General features: G+C 43.2%; 1 protein-coding gene across 1 annotated transcript in view; it reads right to left on the bottom strand.

The window, feature by feature from the left end:
• Positions 1-24,040, bottom strand: part of ptprdb (protein tyrosine phosphatase receptor type Db) — a 159,447-nt gene extending 135,407 nt beyond the window's left edge. Inside the window, exons 1-2 of the mRNA XM_086156972.1 lie at positions 23,940-24,040; positions 23,699-23,813 (exon numbers count right to left, since the gene is read on the bottom strand). The gene's annotated coding sequence lies outside the window, so the exon portion shown is untranslated. The remainder of the gene's footprint in view (positions 1-23,698; positions 23,814-23,939) is intronic.
• Positions 24,041-24,336: the final 296 nt, after the last annotated feature.

Below are 24,336 nucleotides of genomic sequence, written 5' to 3'. Positions count from 1 at the left end.
CCTGTCGTTTGATTTGGAAGGAGTACTTTTTTGGTGGGTTGTTTTGATCATTTTTTTTTTAAGTCTTTGTTTGTTTTTGTAAGATGGTGATCTATGTCTGGGAATAAAAAAATATTTTTTTTTTAAACGAAAAAAATAAAACCAGAATGCAACAGATTCAAGATGAGAGTTCAAGCAGAAATATCTGACTGTTCAAAGGTTTGCTCCACAAACCACCAGCTGAGCTCACTTCCTCCATCTTCTCTTTCAAGTTTTGCATAATGAAGAAATACAAGAGGTCACTGGATTGAGCCCCCTAGTCCCGCATCTTAAATATGAAAAACACAAAAAGAGACTATCCAAATGCTTAAAAAAATGAACATCTATTGTTTTAAATTAATAAGAAACCTATTCACGCAACTCAAGTGTTTATGTATGTTACTATTTTTTCATATTTTCCCTTGGCAGTTTGAGCTCAGGCATTGCAATGGATATCCATTGATATCTCATTGCTGTAAAACCAGGATCTGAAAGCCCAACTGTTGGCATTACTGTCAGATGTTCATTCATTCATTCATTCATTCATTATCTATACCACTCAGCCTGCTCGGAAGATTGCGGGATTGCTGGAGGGGATCCCAGCTGTCTTTGGGCGAGAGCTGGACCGGTCGCCAGTTGATCACAGGGCCGCATCTAGGCACATACAACCATTCACTCTTTTATTCAAGCGTCTTGGCAATGTTGGGTCTCCAGTGAAAGCCCTGCTTGCTTTTCATACTGTGGGAGGAAACCAGAGAACCCGGAGGAAGTGTAGAACATGAAAACTTCACACAGGAACCAGGGACCTTCTTGCTATCAGACAGAGGGCAATGACAACTGTGTCACCTTACTACAGTCTAAATCCAGAAAAGTATAACTGACATGATTTTGGCAGTTTCATCGACTTTTCTTTTGCTCAAATTGGTTTTTAAATATCTACCCTGTTTGGCCCCAGAGCTCCCTACCAAGCACATCCAGGTAAGATCCGACATTAACAGAGTAACCAGGTACACCGACAACTGAATCTAAAATAATCCATCAATCCATCAAAGAACAAAGGTTGAGTGCAGACTAGAAGGAAAAACAAAGTTGCACATGTTTACTGTCCATTTGACCTCTAAGGTCTATTGTGATGATTATGTATATTTAATTTGCAGTGTTTTATGTTGTACTATCAACATGTTGATCATTGAAATGTTGTTGTGTATTACAATATATTTTTCATGTAAAAGCCCAAGTACTAAGTAGTTATAAAGCCTATTCAATTCTATTCTATTTCAAAGAGCTATTTTCCATGAAAGGCAATGAAAACTAGCTTCCCGCATTGATAGAAGGCACCCAGTTAACTGAACATAATAACACGGAGTAATGTAAGCAAAGCAAGGAACAATAATAGCTGTTCAAACGCAGGTCTGCATTTTCTCCAAGCTTCCACGATCAGCCGAATGGGTGCTTGAATTAATCGGCGCTCGACCAAGAAAATTTTTACCCGTGACAATAAAGAAAGCAGAGGAAGCACACCTGAAACGTGGAAAAAGGACATGAAAGAATGAGGAAAATCACTAGCCACAATAAGAGAGCGGAGGTTAATGGTAAATGGCACTCGCAAAGTGATCTTAGTCACATCTCATTCTCAACAGAATGCTGTTCCAGAACTGGGCTGGCTTCTTCAGGTGTTTTTTGGCAAAGTCAATTCTGGTCTTTCTATTTTTGAGGCTGATTAATGGTTTGCACCTTGTGGTGAATCCTTTGTATTTACTCTCAAAAAGTCTTCTCTTTATGGTAGACTTAGATACTGATACACCTATTTCCTGGAGAGTGTTGGTCACTTGAGAAGGGGATTTTCTTATCCATGGAAAGGATTCTTCCATCATCCACCACTGTTGTCTTCCATTGGTTTCCCAAGTTCACCAGTGCACTCTTTTTCTCAGAATGTACCAAATTGATTTGGCCACTCATAACATTTTTGCTGTCTCTCTGATGGATTTCTTCTTTTTTTCAGCCTCAGGATGGTCTGTTTCACCTCCGTTGAGAGCTCTTTTGACCACATGTTGTGTGTTCACAGCAACAGCTTCCAAATGCAAACACCACACCTGGAATCAACTCCAGACCTTTCAACTGCTTAAATGATGACCGGTTACTGTGGGAAGAGCCCATGCAGCCTTGTTATTTTTTTTGCAAATAGTGCAATTTGACTTTTGGTCCCTTTAAAAAGAGGTAGGTACTTATTAAAGAGCTGTAATTCCTAAACCCTTGCTCTGATTTGGATGTGAATACTATCAAATTACAGCTGAGAGTCTGCACTTTAAGCCCATACTGATTATATAATTGTATCCTGAAAATGTATTCAGGAACAGCTAAAGTAACAAAACTTGTATCACTGTCCAAATATTTCTGGGCCTAACTGTATATACACACACACACACACAGTGGGGTAAAAAAAAAAAAAAAGTATTTAGTCAGCTACCAGTTGTGCAAGTTCTCCCACTTGAAAAGATGATAGAGGCCTGTAATTTTCATCATAGGTACACTTCAACTATGTGAGACAGAGGGGATTTATTTGCAAATTACGGCGGAAAATAAGTATTTGGTCAAGATAAAAAGTTCATCTCAATATTTTCTTATATACACTTTGTTGGCAATCAGAGGTAAAACCTTTTCTGTGAGTCTTCACAAGGTTTTCACACACTGTTGCTGGTATTTTGGCCCATTCCTCCACGCAGATCTCCTCTAGAGCAATGAGGTTTTGGGGCTGTCGCTAGGCAACACAGATTTTCAAATCCCTCCAAAGATTTTCTATGGGGTTAAGATCTGGAGACTGGCTAGGCCACTCCAGAACCTGGAAATGCTTCTTACAAAGCCACTCCTTCGTTGCCCGGGCCGTGTGTTTGGGATCATCGTCATGCTGAGACCCAGCCACGTTTCATCTTCAATGCCCTTGTTGATGGAAGGAGGTTTTCACTTAAAATCTCACGATACATGGCCCCATTCATTCTTTCCACGGATCAGTCGTCCTGGTCCCTTTGCAGAAAAACAGCCCCAAAGCATGAGGTTTCCACCACCATGCTTCACAGTAGGTATGGTGTTATTCGGATGATACTCAACATTCTTTCTCATCCAAACCAGACAAGTTGAGTTTTTACCGAAAAGTTCTATTTTGGTTTCATCTGACCACAAGACAGTCTCCCAATCGTCTTCCGGATCATCCAAATGCTCTCTAGCAAACTTCAGACGGGCCTGGACATGTACTGGCCAAAGCAGGGGGACACGTCTGGCACTGCAGGATTTGAGTCCTTGGCGGCGTAGTGTGTTACTGATGGTAGCCTTTGTTACTTTGGTCCCAGCTCTCTGCAGGTCATTCACTAAGTCCCCCTGCGTGGTTCTGGGATTTTTGCTCACCGTTCTTGTGATCATTTTGACCCCACGGGGTGAGATCTTGTGTGGAGCCCCAGATCGAAGTGACTATCACTTGTATGCCTTCCGTTTGCTAATAATTGCTCCCACAGTTGATTTCTTTACACCAAGCCGCTCACCTATTGCAGATTCAGTCTTCCCAGCCTGATGCAGGTTTACAGTTTTGTTTCTGGTGCCCTTTGACAGTTCTTTGGTCTTGGCCATTATGGAGTTTGGAGTGTAACTGTTTGAGGTTGTGTACAGGTGTCTTTTATTCTAATCACTAGTTCAAACCGGTGCCTTTAATACAGCTAATATGTGGAGGTCTTAGGCTCTTACAAAAGAAGTTACATTTCTATGAGAGACAGAAATTTTGCTTGTTTGTAGATGACCAAATACTTTTCCACCATAATTTGCAAATGAATTCTTTAAAAATCAGATGATGTGATTTTCTGGATTTTTTCCTCTTTTAGTTGAAATTTACCATGATGAAAATTACAGGTCTCTTTTTAAGTGGGAAAACTTGCACAATTGGTGGCCGACTAAATCTAAATACTTTTTTGCCCCACTCTACATATATATACTGTATATATATATATATATATATATATATATATATATATATATTGAAGTCCTCTGTTTACAACGTCCTTGACCTACAGCGTTTGGGGGTTACATTGCCATCTACTATAGATTTATTTAGAAAGGAACTAGTTGGGGAACGAAGTGGACAAATACAGTATGCTGTCATGCAATGCCATCGGAGGAAGATGCCTTTGTTTACATTTGGCGTTTGTGTTGTATATTTTTGACACTTTCTGCCCTTCAATATGTCATTCAAGTCAGATTCTTCTGATGGCAGTTCTGACTTGCGGCGAAAATCGTGTTACATTGTGCCGGAACCGCATTGTACAACATTGTAAGACAGAACTGCGACGTGAGTCGACCTCCGGTATATATTTACACAAGCATATATCAGCATGTGTGAGAATATAAATATGTGTGAGTGTGTGTATAAATGTACATATGGGGCAATGTGGCACCATAGGGGTTAGCGTTTCAAAGATTCGGTTTGATTCCAACAGACGATCCCAAAGTCACATCATCTTCATAGGAGACCCTAAATTTCCCAGATGTGTGAATGACCCAGTGAATGATTGCATATCTCTATATGACATGTGCTTATATACATATGTATTTATATATAACCAATCCACAAGAGCGCATTAACCATAAGTAATTTTACATCACACTTAGTAGTCTGAGCTATATGTGCCCGGAGGCCACAGCGATTGGTTTGAAGGATAAAACTGGCTGGGGTTGATAAGAGGACCTAGTTATGATGTGACGTCATGTTGTAATTTCACGAAATTATGTCAGCCAAATCAATGATTGCACTGAAAAGGAGGTGCACACTGTGTGTGTGTGTCTGTGTGTGTGTGTCTGTGTGTGTGTGGGGTGGTTGGGGTGTGGGGTCAAGAGAGGATGGATTGGGAGATGTCTGTGTGAGCATATTAGTAAAATGGGAGGTTTGTGTGCTTAAGTGCGCCTGTGAGAGCACGCAGGAAATGAGAATGTGTGTGTATGAACGAGAGGGGAGGCGAGTGTGTGTATGCTTTGTGTGCTTGCGTGCGGTGTTTTGTGTGCGTTTGTGCAGTCATTAGGGTGGTATCCAACCATTGCAATCAGCAGTAATCCTGAATCAGCATCAGTTATGACTCCATTAGTCACAAACCCCTACTGATGCCCACACATGAACACACACGTACACACTTTTACACACACACACGTACATACAAACAAAGCTCTGGATGGACACGTCTTCTCATTAGAGTGGATTTGTGCGTGCATGCAATATCTATTTTTTTCCTTTTTTCTCACAAAAGCACAACATTTATCATATGTAATTAAAGCGAGGTGTCCTTGGGCGAATCTGTCGTCTTCGCACGACAGCCGTTGCAGTTGTTAAGCTGCATCGATTAAAAAATATGAAAGAAATCGTGCACTACAGCTGACAGTGGAACATCTATTCCACTGTTCAACTGTAACGGATATTCATTAATTCGTTACCATCTATACTGTTCCCAGGGTTAAAGGGGTGTCACTAAGCGAGGGGCACTAGTCAATTGCAGGGTCACATTCGGTGACATACAAACATTCGCCCTCCAATTCACATTTCATATCGACATACAACCGTTCGCTCTCTCAATCGCTCATCTTGGCAATTTAGGGTCTCCAATAACCTGACGGCATGTTCTTGGACTGTGAGAGGAAACCGGAGAACCCGCAGTAAATCCAAACAGTCAGAAGGAAGTGCTGTGACGGTGCCTCTAGTGATCGAATATGTGTGTTTATAGAATACAATTAATTGTATTTTTTTCTTTGCGCTTTGTATTAAATTCATGTCCCTCGCGAGAAGCTTAATTGTGAGCAAAATTTTCTTTTCATGATTATCCCCATAATATTTTCCATACAAAAAAGATTCTAATATTAAAATGTGAAGAATAACAAACACAGAGACGGGTAGTGAGTGGAGAGAGAAAGAAATAATGGAAAACAACATTATGACAAGTAACAATGAGGATGAATTGTGAATATAAATAACCCAAAACGTAAATACGCCGACTAATTTACGCATAAACAGCTGGATGTGGAATTCAGCTGAAAGGCTGCTTTGCTGACAGTGTAAATGTCACAGGTCAGAGGTCAAAAGTTAAGGTCCAGTCAGCAGGAGTGGAACCCACAAGAGACCTCACCTCTACACTGAACGTAGGATTGCCCTGCTGAGTCCTGCAAATACACACACACACACACACACACACACACGTCCATCACACGGCTTTGTGACCCTCTGCCCTACATCCCGACAGGAAGAGCCAGTGGGCTAAGAATGGCACATCGGACCCTCGGGTGCCAATCACATCCAGATTGACAGACAACTTAGCCGACGCTGCTCCCGCCATCACCCACTCACTCCCTCTCCAGCTCCGTCTCTCTCAGGACTGCACCCTGTCACTCTTTCGGCCCGCTGGCCGCCTCTCACTCCACGTCCTCGCGGTTTTTCCCGCTCCGCCTCTGCGCTTCCTGCTCTGTCTCTTTCTAGTCGTCCAGATAGTTTCGCTCAATTTCTTTTTACAGTTTTGTACAGTTGACGATTTTTTTTTTTCCTAATATTTCAGGTATTCCCAGGTCCATGGTAGGGCCAGCACTGAGCTGCCAGGACACCGGGAAATGATGATTCGGCATATCTTTACCTTCAAATTTACATATACCACCTGACACTACTAGTATCTTCATTTGTCTGCATTTTGTCTCCACATTTTATTTTGGCATTTTGGTTCCTGACAGCCTTAACAATAAATGAGTCAAACAAAGGTTTATTATGAGCATTAATGTGCTCATCACATCACACTCTCACCCAATGCTCAAGGTTTAACTTAATTAATATGACAATCCAGCATTATCTTTTCCAAAAAAGGCCTCTTTTCCCCGACAGTCTCTCTCCTCCTTTACTTTGACAACCTCAATTTTTTTCTTTTTTTTTTTACTTTGACCAGATTTCTAACTGTTACTGTTTTTATTCTTGTTCTTTCTTTAAAATCTGTATTTAATGTATATGCATATGCATGTAAGGTGTCCTAAAGAGTCGAGCAAGACAGCCTAAATGAAATGTATTATTATTATTATTATTATTATTATCATTATTATTATTGTTATTATTATTATTATTATTATCCATATACATCAATAGTAAGTGCGTGTTTTTTTGCCAATTAATTCACGAGAATTCAAATCCAAAGTGTGTGAAATGCACATTATTTATGGATTTCGGAATTTATTCATAATGAATACACAACTGCAAATAGATGCACTCTTATAGATAGCTCATGGATCTTGCATGGGAGAAAATTTGCTGAAGCTAGAACGGCGAACTGGAACGTTGCCAGAAAGTCGGAACACACACACACACACACACACACACACACGCACACGCACACACATACACGCACGTGCTTGGGGGAACTCATTACTTTCCATTCTCATATTACACCAGACAAAGCTTATTTTATTCTAAGTGGAAGTATTCTGAAGGAGAGCTTGGTTTTAATGATATGAAGTGTTGGGATTATGCCGGCGCAAGCTGCCAGCGCCACCGTCACCGACATGATGACCAGTCACGGAACCGGCAGTCATGCATTCTGCTGTAATTCTGTATTCATCTTTCAGTATCCATGTTTCTGGACAACAGATTGCAGATGTTCTTCAACTCATTCAGATTTTGGCTCTGCATATACAGCTTGAGCATGTGGAAATAAACTTCCGCACAAACCTGTCCTGATTTGGTAACTTTTTTTTCCAGACCTGTGGAATCTATGCAAAATAAAGTGCAGCTCGGCATCTTGGCAAATGATTAAACCTTCAATCTGGACCTCCTGATTTGTATTACATTTTGTGCCACACGCCCACACCGGAACAACCCGTATGTCGTTGCCATGCAAGCCTATTTTTTGCCCGCCAGAGTATGTGGCAGGTGCACTTCATGAGCGACGTCTCAATTTCACAGTTAATGTTAAACAAGAAACCGCGCCGCCTTAAGCCGATTCATGATGGATGGATGGAATGACATTACCTGCACGCAGGCCGCCCGCTATGTGAAAACTAGACTGTTGTTTGAGGCGAAGTATATTACGGTAATATCACATTCCTTTCAGAAACATGCATCTGATTTCTTTACCAATCAAGGCTAGATTTCTTTGTTGTCTATCAAACTGCATTAAATGACTTGTTGGGTATTCCATTGTGATTGGCTACATCGCTCTTATTACTTTTTATATGGAGACACTTACACTGCAGTTCCAGGGGATTTGAACCATCCACCGCCCTGGGAGAGGACACGGATTTCCCCTCCAATATGATTACGAAAAGGACAAGCTAGATACGGACTTAAAACTGATTTATTGACATTCTTTAATGTAAAATGGTAGCAGTAAAAACAGACCACAAAACACCTACCCATTAGCGTGATTATACTAACCTCCATATATAGCTATATTTGTAAGTTTTAAGTGTATAACATGTCAATTATTGCAGCTTCCCTGAATGCAGATGATGTATCGCTAATGAATTTTAACAAAGATGCACGCTAATCTTGTCACTGCTGTTGGAATAAAGTAGCGCATCGCACTTTAATGACTGACAGTTCAACCCAGGGATGAGAAGAACACAATCCTCGATCTCGTGTTACCGTCGAACTGTCAGCATTTTGATGTTTCGCCGTCAGCAAGTGCCGTCAAATTTCAAAGAGAAAACAAGCTTACAGACAAATTTTGGATTAAACGGAAACAGATAATCACACCTGGCATCAATGTTTTTTTTTTTTCTTTTTTTTTGCTGTGTTGTGTTTAGCGCCTCAGTTCTCGTCACGCTGATATTTTGATGTCTTGAAAGACCATTGACCAATCAGACGTTCACAGTCTTCCAATGCAATAGGACTTCAAGGCATCTGAGTCATGATGTTCAAAGTCTAAATATTCTAAAAATTAAAATTAAAAATTCTTTCCAGGATAAACGGCCTTAATGTCTCTCAAGATGCTCGTCCGACCTTGTTTGCTGACGCTTTATGAAGAGGATTTTTACTTTCATGAAAGTTTGTAATGCAATTATCATGTAATAATCTTTGACTCCCTCAAGGTTAATGTTAACTTTCTGGCCGACGATTAAAGCATATAACTAATTTTTTTTTTTTTTCGCCAAGCAGCACCAAATCAGCCAACCCTTTCACTGATAACTGATCAAAGTTTCCATTTCCTTAAGGGAGGACGTTAGGTTTTCCAGGCATTAGTCAAGTCCCTGACCCTGACGATGAAAACAGAGTTTTGGCTTTTCATGTGAAATGCATGGAAATATTAATAACACTTGTCAGAGTGATGTATGAATGCAAATACACAACGTATCTTGGTTTACACAAGGGCAGCCAGCCCGTTCTTCTGAGGTGTAGAGGGGGTTGCCTCTTGAGGGTTGTTGAGGTTTATGAATAATCAGCAGGTAAGAATAATTCAGAGCCACCCTTCAACCTCAACTTTAACCCTTGAAAAACTGCTCAACATCCTTAACCACCCAGTGTTTGGTCCCAAAACTATAAGAGTAAACCAATATTGTATTGCAACATTACAAACTGGCAGTAGGGTAATATAAATCAGGCTTGATGATAAATCATTAATGAATCATTTGTGTCTTAATAACCAAAAAAAATGCTGAAAGTTGCTGTTAAGAACAAAAAAATAAAACCAGCCCTTAAATGTAACAATATGGAAACAATTTATGTTGTTATGATATGAAAGAGAAATACAAAATATCTCTGAAAATTGAAATCGCAAATTTGCAAACAGTAAAAAGTAGAAGCAAATCCCTGCAGAGCTTACTAAACACAGGGCTGCGGACAGACGCAACGAACAAACGCACCAATTTTCACAATTTCACCAATTTCGCCGTTAAACTTCGTAGCCTCGAAAGGTGCAATCGAAGGAAGTCGCGAAAAACGCAGGGGCCGAAATCACCCGATCGATTTCACACCTGAGCGTACCCTTCCTGTTAACCTGTTTTGTAGTAACTCGTCCTTGGCAGTCATCTTTAAAAGTAGTGTGATAATACTTGTAGATAATGATAGGTTTGCAAACATTCAATGACGCTGTAATTTGTACTCCATAAATAGTGTTTTCCTTAGTTTTCTGCAATATATTTATTAAAGAAAAATCATGGGTTAGTGTGAGTTCAGGGTAGGGGAGAGAAAGGAGGGCTCAATGTCTTCCCCCCAAAAAACAGGATTTTAAATTAATTCAAAATATCGCTAATTACTTGCAGAGCAAATTAATCGGGATTACAAGCGTGTTTATTCAATCGCTGCTTCGTTTTTTGTTTTTTTTTTTGTCCCACATAATCTCCTTTTCTCTTTCTTCTCCCCCACCCCCACCGTCCTCTGATTCAATTTCCCCTCCCTCCGTCTTCCATCCGCCCTCCTCCCCCAACCTCCTCCACCTCAACGCCGCTTTCCTTTCGTCTCAACACCTGACAGGGGCGGGATCCAGCGGTAAATCTCCTCAAGCACAGTCATCCACCATCGTTCACACGAGAGAGAGGGAAAGAGGGAGGGAGAGAGAGAGTAAGAGGAGTAAGACAGCAAAATGGGAGAAGGTGGCATCATGGGCTAGACTGTTGAGGAAAACAACAAAAGATACAAGATGACAAAAAGACAAACACACGTATAAAAAAAAAAAATCAGGACTAAGGCGGCGACGTAGTGAGGGGAGGAAACAGACGAATGATGGAGGTGATCAGAGAGTGATGGGAGTAAGGAGACGGCAAGGGAGGCGGATAAAGTCACAAGCTCTCACATAACTCACTCTACCGTCTAAACCGGCACATACGTGCCCGTGCACACTCACGCTCACACTCGGTGAAGGCAAGGAATGATTCAGACCAGCCCCCCCCCTCCTTCCACCCCTCCCTCAGGCCGGAAGTCATCTTTCTTGCCCCGGCAGAGTGGGGAAAAAAAGTTGGCCCGAGCTCCAGGGGCTAAAACCATAAACTTCACCGCTCGTCTCAAAGCTTCACTATGAACTATGTGAGTGTGTGTGTGTGTGTGTGTGAGATTCGGCTGATTTGTGCGCGCATGCAGATTTCTCATTCTTATTTGTGCGCTTTTAGATTGGTGTACACTTAAAGAGTCAGCATCAGCCCAGGAGTTTACACTCGGATTCATTTGTCGCGGCATACTCAGGAGTGTAAGCTTGTGCGTGTGGGTGTGTGCGTGTGCGTGTGTGTGTGTGTGCGTGTGTGTCAGCCTGGGCAGGGTGTACATAGCTGGTGGTTTATGGCTGCAGGGCTCTGATTACATTGGTAAGAATGGGGGTCCAAGCAGACTAGTGCTTCTATCTGTCTTCCGAGTGGCCGACTGAACAGACATGCAGGCAAATGGCGATGGCTCAGCAGGAAGCCTGGCCGCTCCCCCGGGCCATCTCACGCGGATACAGCCGCTAAAACACATTTACAGTCGAGATCTATAACCGACTTTTACTTATATTTGCAAGTGGCGTGCTAGTTATTAACTTCACTATCATTACAAGTTTAGGTTATTTGACATAAAGTGTATAACACCGGAAATCCCAGATGACTTACGTAATCTCATGGAGGCAAGACGATTTTTTTTATTTTTTTATATAATCATAATTCATCATTCTGTGCTTACCTGACAGTGGAAGCAGGCTGCCAGAATTGTCAGAAGCAGATAAACCCTGATTTATGCCGCTGATCCCACAGAACATGACTGGAATGTATTCAAAAGTGGTGCCGTGCTGGTGGGAGCTACCGCTGAAATTCACAAATCCAGCTGAATATATAACGCTCCCAAAGCAGAATTCGATCAGTCTGTGTTTTACTTATTATCCATGATATTAAGCTTAATTCTATGGCAATTGGATGGGAACGGATGGCTGGATTAATGAATTAAATCACATTTAAATCACTTTAAATTGTAAAAATTCCTTAGCGCGGTGGTGTCAAATTGCGCGCCGCCCTCAAAGATATCTAAGAACCCGCTGAAATATATAGGATATGCAACCTTCGCTCGTTCGTCACCGGTTAAAACAAGGATTCTGTGAGTTTCAATAGCTTTAGAAAAAGCACTTTTGATCTCCGCGGGGGAAGGTGTCCTCCCCAAAGGAAGCCCAATCATAATGCAGCGCAGGTGATGTAAAACTCGGTGGATTACATGTAATTACCGTCGACTGAAGGCTGAGAAATATATTGTTTCATGTAACACTTGCATAATTACAAGGGACAGGCTTGAAATCAAAGTTGAGATTATCACTTTCAGCAATTCTTGCTTTTTGATTTTTTTTCTCAATTTTTTCCGCAGTCTTTGATTTTTTGTTCAACATTTTTTTCCGCAGTATTTGCTTTTCATTTTATTTATTTATTTATTTATTTTTTTTTTGTGTCGTCCTTACCTGAGCCATTATTTTTCCCAGCTTGCTAACCGAACACAGACAGTTCATTGTCAATGGACATAAAATTGCGCTGGATATAATGGAATCGTATACGCAATAGGAAAATTCGGTAAAGTTTATCTGTGTTTAATTCTGTGTCACATAGCTTCATAGCAGACAATCACATATGGTTTCTGTGACTCATCTTACTGAACTTGAACATTCGAGAGCTGCGCTACAGAGTATTCAGGATTTTAAGACCTCTATGACTTTACAGCTGGAGTGGTTGTGATAATGAAATGTAATTGCAGTTCCTGTCATGAGACGCTTTTTTTTGTAAAACACTAAAATTATCCGTAACTGTTTACTATCGCGCACATGTGCATTTATGGCGAGCCTCTGTTCGGAAGCGTAGATCCTCGCTGGCGTTTTTTTTTTAGCAATCTGGAATAACATATGTCCCCTGGATGGTTTCTGTTGAAAATAAACCACGAAGAAAAAGCCTTCATCTTAAAAATGATAAAATACCTTGATATACTCCCCCCCCCCCACACACTCCTAAATATAGATCCCTTCTAGTTTGCTGCAATTAATTCATCGCTTTATATAGAATGAGGCAGGGCTTTAAGGTGTTTTTGTTCTTGCTTAATCAGAACCATTGTGGATTTATATAATACACAGAGGGATAAAACAGAGATAGTGCGCTTTATCTGGAGACTCTAAGTGAGCGCTGGTGAGGAGCCTTCTGAGAAAGAGAGAGAGAGAGAGAGAGATGGTGACAGAGAGGAGAGGCTGAGAAGGTAGACAGTAGAGAGAGGGGGCTTGGAGGGAGGAGAGTAGAAGAGAACAGGAGGTGAGGAATTGTTATACTTACTGAGAAGTACCAAAGCCCTTAGAGCTGTGAGAATTTGAAGGGGGTGGGGGAGGGTTCGAAAGTGACGCGTCGAAAGATGAGAAATGAGAAGGGAAAGAAAGAAAATAAATAGACGCGAGATTAAGGATGATTGAGTGGAGAGAGAGGACTAAAATAAAATGCAGCGGCCGAGAGACAACGTGCAACGGAGACGGACGTTGATATATAGGCGTGCAAGGCCGCTCCGTACGGCTGGGGGTGGGGGTGGGGGGTGGGGGGGGTTCGCACTACAGTGCACGCCCTCGTACGGAATTAGAGGGAACAATGAGCCCAAAGTGCCGAAGGAAGGAGTCTCGGATGTGTGACATTGTTACCGTTCACTTTTCTGTAGCGAGCTGGTTCATCTGCAGCGAGATCCTTCTGAGGGGAGGTGGGGTGATGGTGGGGGTATTAAGTGAAAAATTGCAGAGAGACAGTCGCAAGGAATCAAAAGGGGGGGGAAAAAAAAAGAAAATAGAAGCGGATAACGAGGGGGAATGCTGCATGTGATGTGTGTCTAAGTATGTGTGTGTGTGTGTACGTGCATGCATGTGATTTGATATTATGTGAATCCTAAATGTGGATAAAAATGAAGGCTTTAGCTTTCTAATCAGACCATCTGAGTGCTGTACGGGGACTCTGAGAATCTTTTATGTGGAGTTCGACACACACACACACACACACACACACACACACTCATACACAAACGCGCACAACACAACGAATTCACACAAACACATACACAAAGCATCCCCCTCGTGCCTTGTTCTAAATTTACACCTAGTATGAGGACAGGATAATGTGGGGGGATGAGGAGGCGAACGAGGCAAAGGGGGAGGAAGGTAAGGTCGCGAAGTAGGAAAGTAGAAGAATGCGAGACTATGATGTAGACCGGGGTATGAGAAAAAGAAACAGAAAAAATAAGAGGAAAGGATATATAAACATCTAAAAGGTGGAAAGGACAGAAGGGGAGAAGAGAGAGGAGAGGAGAGGAGAAGAAGCCCGGTTGATTTAGACAGTGGGCAACAGCGATGGAAAGAGTTAGATAGACAGGGGAGAGTGAGAGAGTGGGAGAGGAGGAGGAAAGCGGTATATTAGTCAAGGTGTCCAGTCTGTGTATTGCCTGCTGTGCAATACCACCCCTCTGATTTACTCTGCGGAGTGACTGATGAGAAGGAGGAAGAGTAGGAGAGATGCAGAAATGAAGAGAGGAGGGAGGTCTCGCAACGAGCGTTTAGGCCAAATTAACGGCACCTCATAAATTAAACTAACAGCCAAAGCGGAGGGGCTTGAGGGTGGGAAGGGGACGGGACTGTGTATGCGTGCGTGCGTGCGTGCGCGTGGGTGACTTTGTGTCGACAAGTGAATTTGTGTATCTAGACGTCGGGCAGGTGAACGTGAATGATGGCGTGTCAAGAGGGAGCCATTCGAACCCGTGCAAATAGATTACTCCGTGATGAAGCAGTGCACCCCAACTGCTCACTCATACAAACACAATCTTGGCTCTGATTACTCCACGCGCTGAAACGTTTTCCTGCCACATTGCGCGACAAAAAAAAACAACAAAAAAAAAAACACGGCGGGCAGATTGAACACAGCGAGGAAGTTGAAAACAAGTTAACCGTATTTTGCTCCGGAAGGCAGTTTCAATTTTTTCCGCCCGCAAATGAGTGTTTCTATGGCTTTGGCATGTACACAGCAGAAATGATCGATAACTGAACAATTACGCGTTGTCTGATCTCGCCGGGTGCAAAGAGAGTCACCCCCCCCACACCGGATGGCCGCCCTGTCCGTCACGGTGCCACATAGGGACACATCCGAACATACCCTGTCTCATCGACACCTACAAACAATTCAGAGCCGGTTGACGCCATTGCATGTTTGCGCGGTTAGTGCGTCCACCTCACATGTGTCTGTGTGGAGTTCACACGTACACTCCAAAATCATGCACTAGGTTCGTCGGAGTGGTAAAACTGGTCACAGGTCTTTCTCTGCACATTTGCGGCCAATACTTCTATCACTTTACAGTTCCATCCTTTATCATGCTTATTTGTTTACTATTTGACCTTTGTCTCTTCTACCTTACCGACACCTTATCAAGCTAAGTATGAATTTCATTGTCTAGGGAAACATGTTTACTCACTGTGCGTATGACAATAAACACCTTAAATCCTTGAATTGGAGACCCTAAATTGTCCAGACATGCGAATGAAAGTGTGAATGTTTGTATGTCTCTATGACTGTATGACTTCCTACTATTATCTATTACTGTTATGTTTTTGCTTGAAACTCTGGCACAACAATTTCCTTCAGGATGAATAAAGTTGATCTCATCTCATCTCATCTCATGACTGAGACGGTGAATGGTTGTATGTTTTTATATGATCTGTGAGTGACAAAGCGAATAATTTTATGTCTCTATATGACCTGTGAATGAGAGTGTGAATGGCTGCATGTTTCTATATGGGTGAACCCCGCTTCCACCATATGACACCCCAAGTGCAGGATAGGCGGTATAGATTATGACCGAATGAATGAATGATCACATCTCTCCCCATGTGTGCTGGGTTCCTCATGGTTCTTCGGTTTCCTCCCACAGTCCAAAAACATGCAGTAGGTTCAACGGAGAACTTAAATTTCCCAGCCATGTGTATGGTTGCACTACATGTCTTTATATTTGGCTCTCTGCTCGACTGGTGGACCCCCGCTTGAACCTCGCCTCTCGCCCAGTGACAGCTGGGATTGCCCCTCTGTGACCATGAATGCAGTATAAGCATCACAGATGCAAAATAATTGTTTCTGGACTGTGAACGAAACCTTTAAACCCATGGTTTTGGCCAATAGAATCAAAAACCAGGAACTACTTATCATGATTATCGTGGTGCAAATCATTGCACCCCTGTTTATCTTTCGACCAGTTTTGTGTGTTTCAGAATGGTAACAATGCTTGAGGGAGCTCAATTAACATTTAAAACTCTGATCTGAATGCTTATACAATTAAAAGCACAGAGGAAAAAAAAAAAGGGGAAAAATATTGAAAAATGAAAAATTGACCTGAGGCTTATTTGATATTTCAAACTTTGTCTCAGCTGAATTGAGGTCCTGGTTCAAGATTATATTTTTGTCTGACTGCCAATCCGCTGACTTAACCAGAAACCGGCGTAGGCTGCCAGTTGACGAGAAAAAACACCGTAGTCTAAATTTTTCTTGTCTTGGCGATCTTTCATTTTTTTTTTTTATCCAGAGCTTCGATGGTGGGCTTTGAGTCAAAAAATCCTAAGGTTTCTTTTTTTTCCAGGTAGTCAATCACATATGCGTCTGAAAACAAGCCCAGGTTCGTCACCACAGTAACCAATAAAAAGGAGGATGGCTTGTTCATGTTTATTCAGCATTACGTTATGTCTGGCAGCGGCGATTATAGCGGAGACAGAAAAGGCGTTTGAGCAAAACGATCAGGCAGACGTCGATTCTTGCCGGTGAGTTTTCCGCATGAATACGCCGTATTAATCCAGAATGAATTGTGTGACACATGAACACGCCCTCCTTGCTCTGTCGCTGTCACAGCAGTGACAATGAACGTCTCAGGCGAGCGCTCTTCTTTCGGCGTTCACAGTGAAAAATATCATGAACGCTAATAAAATCAAAAAGCTATCGCTATAAGAAAGAGGTCAAAACAATTTTGGCTCCGTATATCTTTTTTTTTTTTCATTTCCTGGCATCTTTTTCTAGTCCAGAAACTATCCAGATCCCGGTGCTCCCCGGTGCCCTTCAAGCTTTTCCGCTTGAGTGAGACACAGCGTAGATTCGGGCCCTGAAGGCCTCGACTCTGCTTTGAAAACAACCAGGGCCGAAGAATATCTTCCAAGAATCGACTCTCGCCGCGACAAAAATCACAGCATTTCACTACATTCAATGTTTTTGCCGCTTATTGAAATCCAGGTACTGAAAATGTCTCCTCTGCTCGACTGAGCTGTCACAACAATGTAAGGAGGAGGATCGGAGGCTGGGAAAATGGGAAATGATGAGCCCAAATTAACTCTGCGTGCCGCCTGAGTCACCTTTTTTCCAGCTCACAAGTAGATGTTAAGCACCTTTTGCACTGTAGGAACTTTTTTGCAGTTCCCTAGTTTTTTTTGGGGGTACAATTGGACAGCACAGGAACAAGGGACAGTTGACCTTAGGTCCTTTTAGCTCCTTCTCCTACTGCAGGGTATTTTTATGGTTCTTGAGGATACGACAAAGGAGCTCGGTGATTGTTGGAACTCACAGGTAAGGGTCATTACTGCTGTGGAGCACAGTTTTGAAAAAAAATATTACCCCCCCCCCCCCCCATTTTCTTACAACTTGCGACGATGTACCAATCCGGTGAAATTCACTGATGGAGAAGGCTGAGTTAGGCACGGTGTTAGTTAACGGCAGGGGGATTTTCACATGGCGAAGCAGCGCAGGGAGAAAGTAAAATCACCTCAACCCATTTGGTAGTCTGTGGTTATTATACCCGCCATGCAGGACATGAATGCCATAGCAACTTGTTGGCTTGAGATACACGTCCTTTACTGCCGGTAGGAATGCAAAAGTAAAAGGTTCCCCCCTGGAGGCGGGTAGTTTCCTGAACAAAATTTCAGTTGGACGCTTTTTGAGGTCCTGCTAGGCAACAAACCAGCTCTTCAGCGGGGTTTTACTGTGAGGCTCACACTTTTGGGGGTGAGGTGACCTTCTAAAAAGCTACAGAGCCAGGCCTTCTTTGACAGCTTATGCTGGATACAAGCTAATATATCTAATCCTTTGTTTAGCAAAAGTTGAAGATGGTCTTAAGAATTGTTCTTGTGTTCATTAATCACACTTAGCCGTAGTGTGAGAACCAGGAACCGGACTACCCTTTGGAATATATGAATTTTTTTTCTCTCCATTTGTTCTGCATATTACCCAGAAGCCCCATTTTGCACACGCAGCAAAGACCCTAAAATTATCTAAAGTTTACTCAGGTAATCAATATTTGTTACAGAAAATATCGGATTAAGTTGAGCGGAACATTAAATAGTGTTTTACTATCCCTCTCCTTGGAGCAAAGTTTGCTTTACGGCCAATGGAGCCACAGCGCTGCTTTCGCCGGAGGATTTACGGTGACATTTTTGCGTTGATTTATGTGAATGGGGCAAAATAAAAACATTTGCTGCTTAAAGAAGTCTCACTTATAAGGGACTCAACAAACCGCAACAAAGAATAACTAACCAAAGATAGGGCGAGACTCGGCAAGAATCTGCCGGTACTCAACGGAGATCATCGGTACTCAAAGTCTGAACCGGTCCGAAAACCTCCAGAAATCCCACCCTATTTACGTAACTCCCTTCTCATTCAAAAGAAAACTCAACTCTGTCAGAAGTGCGGGATTTCGCTGATCTCCGTGTGATGACGGCGGCACTCGACTGAATGAGATACTGAAATAAACCGCAGACTCACATCTCTATACAAAGACGCGCGCCGTCCCGCCCACGGGCCAGTCCTGGATGTGTGGAGTTGATGCTCAGAGTGATTAAGGTGGCGCGCTCCCGAGTGTGTCACCTGGGTGCTGCTGTATCTTAAATCAGGACAGTGGGGCTCAGATTGGGTATTGACTGGCCCGCAGAAGTCTCCATCCATCACGCTGAGAAACGATAACGCCGAAGCCACCCCGAGGTGGCCGTATACCACTGACGCTGCTTACTGGCCGTGCCGAGGTGACGTAAGGTTAGGATTATGGCATAAACTATTATTTATACCGCATGGTAAGCAGGCGGGGAGTTATCTCAAAGGGAGACGCGCGACGGTGGGCAGAATGCCTTCAAATGATGACTAAACACGCCGTCGGAAGCTAACACAAGGTAGGTTCACCTGCGACAAACGGAGGCTGACAGATACATATGCTTCCACTTGCGACATTCACTGTATTGTGAGCGATAAGAACTCCCGTTCCCTCTCCTCCGCCCTGTTTGTCTCTCACTCTCGGCCAGACGTAAACACACGCGGCCATACCGCTTCGTCTAGAGGGTCCTGAGCAGCATCTTTTGACTGTGTGCCTAATGATAATAAATGAGCCATCATGGGTGGGGAGGGAGGCACTAAGTCATTCCCCTTCATCGACAGGAGGAAGACTGGGAGCCCCAAGGTCACCCCACTGTCAGCATCACTCTCCCTAACGACTCCTCTCGCTCACTCACACTCGCACACCGATACGCAGGCAAAGTCACACAAATGCCACTTATCCAGTGCCCCTGCACTTCGGACACCTTTATTAAACTTCTAGATCAATCTTGTTTTGGTTATGCGCTGTTACAATGTAGGCACAAGGTAGTATATTTACTTGATTGTAGTCTGGAAATGTGTTTCCCTGTTCGATGAAATTCTTATTTTGCCGTCCAAAGCGAAGCCAGATAGGCTTGAGTAAATATAAACTTAATCGAGCCCGCGAGGTGTTTTGGCATATATGACTTACACAATTTTTCTTCTCAAAAGAAGCAAAGCCCCCCCCCCTCCACCTCCCCCCCTCTCCCCCCCCGATTGTCTTACAGAGTTTTTTTTTTTTTGAAATCCGCCAGGAGTTACAACAATCCGCCATTTTGCATCCCAGAAAGCAAAGATGAGACAAAAGTCAACAGATTGAATGTGTGCTGTGTGCCCCTCGAGGTGCCTCTACCCCCACATTTAGAAACACTGCTCTACTTTCTGTATCATTTTGAAGTTTCTAAAAAGGGGGGAGGGGGGCGACAACATGCCGTCAATTGGCGATGATAAACTCGCATTGCAGAAAAAAGTGGTTCAATGCAGCGAGCGGTGGCGTGCGTCGACCTATCGCTGTTTTAAACATTTCAGTGACGCCTCGCTTGTTCTCCTATGCGCTAATCCAGGATGCTGCTTTTTCGGAGGAGCGAAGCGAAGTGAGAACCACGGGAATGATTTTAAAAACAAGGGACCCCCGAATCTCGCCGTTTACGGCCTTCTCTCGTTTTCCGACGAGAATGACTTTCCCGTGCATTTTTTCAGCGCCGATCGGAATTCCAAACCGACCGGGTCTAAGTTAAAACCGCCAGTCGGACCGAGAGTGAAAAGTAATTCATTTGTTGAAAGCTTTAGTCTGCTAGAAAATGTGGGTTGGTGGGAAAAAGGAGGAAAGAGGAGGCATCAGAAGACGTCTCAGACGAAACGAACAGAAATACAGGGCAACTGTGGGAATTCAGACACACATACAGAATGTATGTGCTTCCATACTTACACACACACACACACACAGGTTTAGACTAGAGCTGTAGAAAGCTAATTTGCACTACATTGAAATGCATCTCAATTAAAAAGAAACACATCGAGGTGCCAGGGGAGGAGAGAAGAGAGAGAGATGTGAGAAAACAGGGAGGGAGGACTGTGTGTGTGAAATAGTGTGTGAGAGTTTGGGAAGGAGGATGGGGAGGGAAGTGGGTGTGTGTGTGTGTGTGTGTTGGGGGGGGGTTAGAGCTCAACTGTATTTAGTAAGGGAAAAAGGAGGGGGGAGAGAAAGAGAGATCGCGTTTTCATCTGCCTCTCTTGGAAAAACATCTAATTTTGGGATGAATCGTGTCGGGAAAGGGTGTTAGGAGGTTGAGGCGCAGCTAGAATCCGCACTAACTTCAACCTCGTTATCACCGACTCTCTGGTTTGGTGTCGGCACATAGGGCCGTCCCTGCTTAAACAATTTGAGTCCGTGTCATTGCGCGTGCATAATTACACATGGACGTCATTAAGCACAAGAAATCTCAGTATTTGACAGAATAGGAGGGCGCACGCGTGAGACACAATTGGATTCACTTGGCTCGAAGCCCTGAGTTTGCATACGCTTTTGTTATTTATGAACACGAACGGCCACGTAGCCCGGTGTTAGTCGATCTAAAACTGCAAGTACATGTCAGTGCGTTCTTGGCCCCTCAAGAGCCGGCTACATGGGAAAACGTGCGCGGCGGCGAGAACAAACAACAACTGGAGGAGAGAAAAACACAATCTGTCGCACTTAAAAATCTGAATCGGTTTCTGAATGCCTCTAGTATTTTGCACGGATCGTCATGTCCTCAGCACTGTGACGGCGCTGTGACTGCCCACGATCTTCACAATAACACCAAATAGAAGTAGAGCCATTCTCTCATGCTGTCAGAAAACACTTTCTGAACACAGTATTTGCTTAAGAATACGTCAGGCAGCTAATGCGCCCCGCTATATCACGTCTTTTTAACAAGTGTGACCCACTGCATCACGGTCGCCGCCGTCGAAATGGCAGATAATACCAATCACCGGGACGATCGGGAGGAGTAATAAGATCTGTTAAACCGTCATCTCGACCTCTTTCCGTGAAACCGCGCCAGCACGCCATCTGAGGATCCGCCGTCTCATTTTCACCTTGCAAACGACGAGGCCGTTAAGGATAAATGATTGGCCGATTGCACCACAAATGTCTGCCAATGATGCAATTTCCACCAAAGCATTGTGTGAATCCCAGTCAGAGGGTTTGCCTGATCAAAGAGCAAGAGGTAAATTGTTAGGGTGTGGGATATTCTCTCCCTGAGAAATGATCTGCTATTACCTCCAACTTCAATGAAACGATAGGAGGGCGGGCGCTTCTATTGCAGTCAAGATAAATCTCGAATATTGTAAACATCCCACAGATTTTTATTTCTTATCACTCCCGTTTTCTTATCACTCGCCCCATCCCTTCGCACAAAGTCAAAGAAAGTGAAAACTATTTCCTGGATTTAACCTTTGACTTTTGACCCTTCTGCTACGGGGAAAAAAAAAAAAAACACGAGAAAAACAAAAACAACTGTCCAGGAAGTATTTATATCGTGTAGACAGAAAAAAACAAAACATCCAATAAAACATCACCTTGAGTGTGAGGGGAGGGGGCTGGAAAATACCCATTCTCCACTTATTCCTTCCTGTGCTCTCTCAGCAGTGTTTGGTGATGCCGGGAAAAGGTGTTGTTAAGCAACCCCCTCCCGCCCCCTCCTGTGTTGGCTGAGCAATTATTCGAATTAATTTGTGATTTCATCGCTCGTACTCGGTCAGGCCTCGCTGCCTCCTCGTATCTGCCTGTTATTAGTGTAACTATGCTTAAATTATATCTCTAATATGAACCTTAAGCTGATGACAAGCATGTCAGAGTGAATCAGTGAAGGGCCTGACATCTAAATATATATATATATATATAAGCTGCAGAAAAAAAAAAACTGCTTACATGGTATTTCCTCTTGCTCCAATACTTTGAGTTAGCATAATCTCTCTTTGTCTGCCTCTTCTTTTTTGCTCTCTTATTCTTTTCTTGCAGACACATGACTGAGCAGAGCTGACAGACACAAACCCACATACACACACACACACACGCACACACAGAAGCACAGAAACGTCCATATTCCGGGGTGTGATAGCCCGATGTACCGCGCAGGATGTCAGCAAACTACTCAGACAACCTCCACGACCACTTTGCCCGATTCTTTATGACTTCTCGGCTCTTCCCGGTCGACGTTGTTGTTTATTGGTCTTTCAGTGGCCCTCCGCCGTGCACGCGCAGACAGATAGTGCTGTCATCGAATCGAACCGGGGCTCTCTATTAGTGCAAATGGTGGCACATAACCACATAATCTGCTCTGGACAGCAAGTGTGGCTATGTGGGAGGTGAGATGCGAGCGGATGGCATGTGGGAGAGTAATGTTTAAGTGTGATATCTCCATAATAGACCAACTTAATTGATAAACAGGACAATAAAATAAGCAAACGGCCCCACGGATTACTGCCTGGAGCACGGACACCGGTGCTATGAGACATCATCCCGGGGATGTAATGTCATTGACAGCAGCACATCAGTAGTCTTTTGGAACAATACAAGATAATGTCCCTGACTGTGGAAGGAATAAAAGACTAATAAAATATCACCGTAACAGGAAGGAAAGCAGCATTACCCTGAGGGAACCCGAATGTATTTCTTTATTTCTCTCTTTCTCACACTCACCTAATCCTCCCACCCCACCTCTCCCCATCTCTCCACCCTCTCCACCCGGCGTAAATCTCCCCGCCCTTCGTGATCAGAATACCGACCCGACAGGGTGTTCGAAACAAACGGACCCTTCGGATCGCCACGTTCACGCGTGAAAATCAACAAATATATAAATAAATACACACATAGAGAGATAAGTAAATAAATAAATAAAGAGTGGCTATCAGCCCGCGATACCGAATAAGGTAGACACTGAAATAAATAGAATTAAAAAAAATATATAAAAAATAAATAAAAGTGCCCGGGTAATTTAGACACGCCCATTTTTTTTTTCTTTTTTTTTTTATTTTTTATTTTTTTTCCAAAAAACGTTCAACTAATCAGGTGTTCGGGATCCGGATCTGCGGAAGTGGTGCTGCTCACCTGGAGGGTCGCGGCGGTGCTCGGCGTACGGAGAATCCCGAGGAGTTTCCCCCGTCTTTCTTTACCCCCAAGTTGAAGACTGCGATCAGACGCGCTCGCCACAGTCCCGAATAAACTGCAAAGAAAAAAAAAAAGGAAAGAAAAAAAAAAAGAGTGGGGACCACAGTGAGACGTCAGAGAGGGAAAAAAAAAGAAAACAAAACAGGCGCCTCGGAGGAAAAGTGTACCGATAACTACATACATTGAGCGGGCTAATCCGAGGAGGAAGGAGACGGGAGGAAGAGGAGGAGACGGTGAGAGAGCCGGGGAAAAAGGCAGGAGCTGTCAGACTTGACTTCAAACTAAAGCTGATGATGCACACTGAGATAAGCTGCGGAGGAGAGAGGGAGAAAGAGGGAGAGAGATAGAGAGAGAGAGAGAGAGAGAGAGAAGGAGGGAGGGAAAGGGGGGATCAAAGAAACAGTCCTCAAATCTGGGATTCCGATAAAAAAAAAAAAATCCGCCATTTGAAAGTTATTCAAGTAGGTCAAAATATGAAACAGGCAAATGCTAAATCAGCCATCAGGATCATTCATTCATTCATTCATTCATTCATTTATCACACACTCAGGTTCGTGATGGTGTTATCCCGGCTGTCA

This window comes from Fistularia commersonii, chromosome 12, assembly GCF_037954325.1.
Source record: "Fistularia commersonii isolate RoL2024-O1a breed Wild chromosome 12, RoL_Fcom_v1.0, whole genome shotgun sequence".
In the NCBI taxonomy this organism is placed as follows: Eukaryota; Metazoa; Chordata; class Actinopteri; order Syngnathiformes; family Fistulariidae; genus Fistularia; species Fistularia commersonii.
Note: the sequence above shows the minus strand (reverse complement) of the source record. Positions and strands in the feature narration are given on the sequence as shown.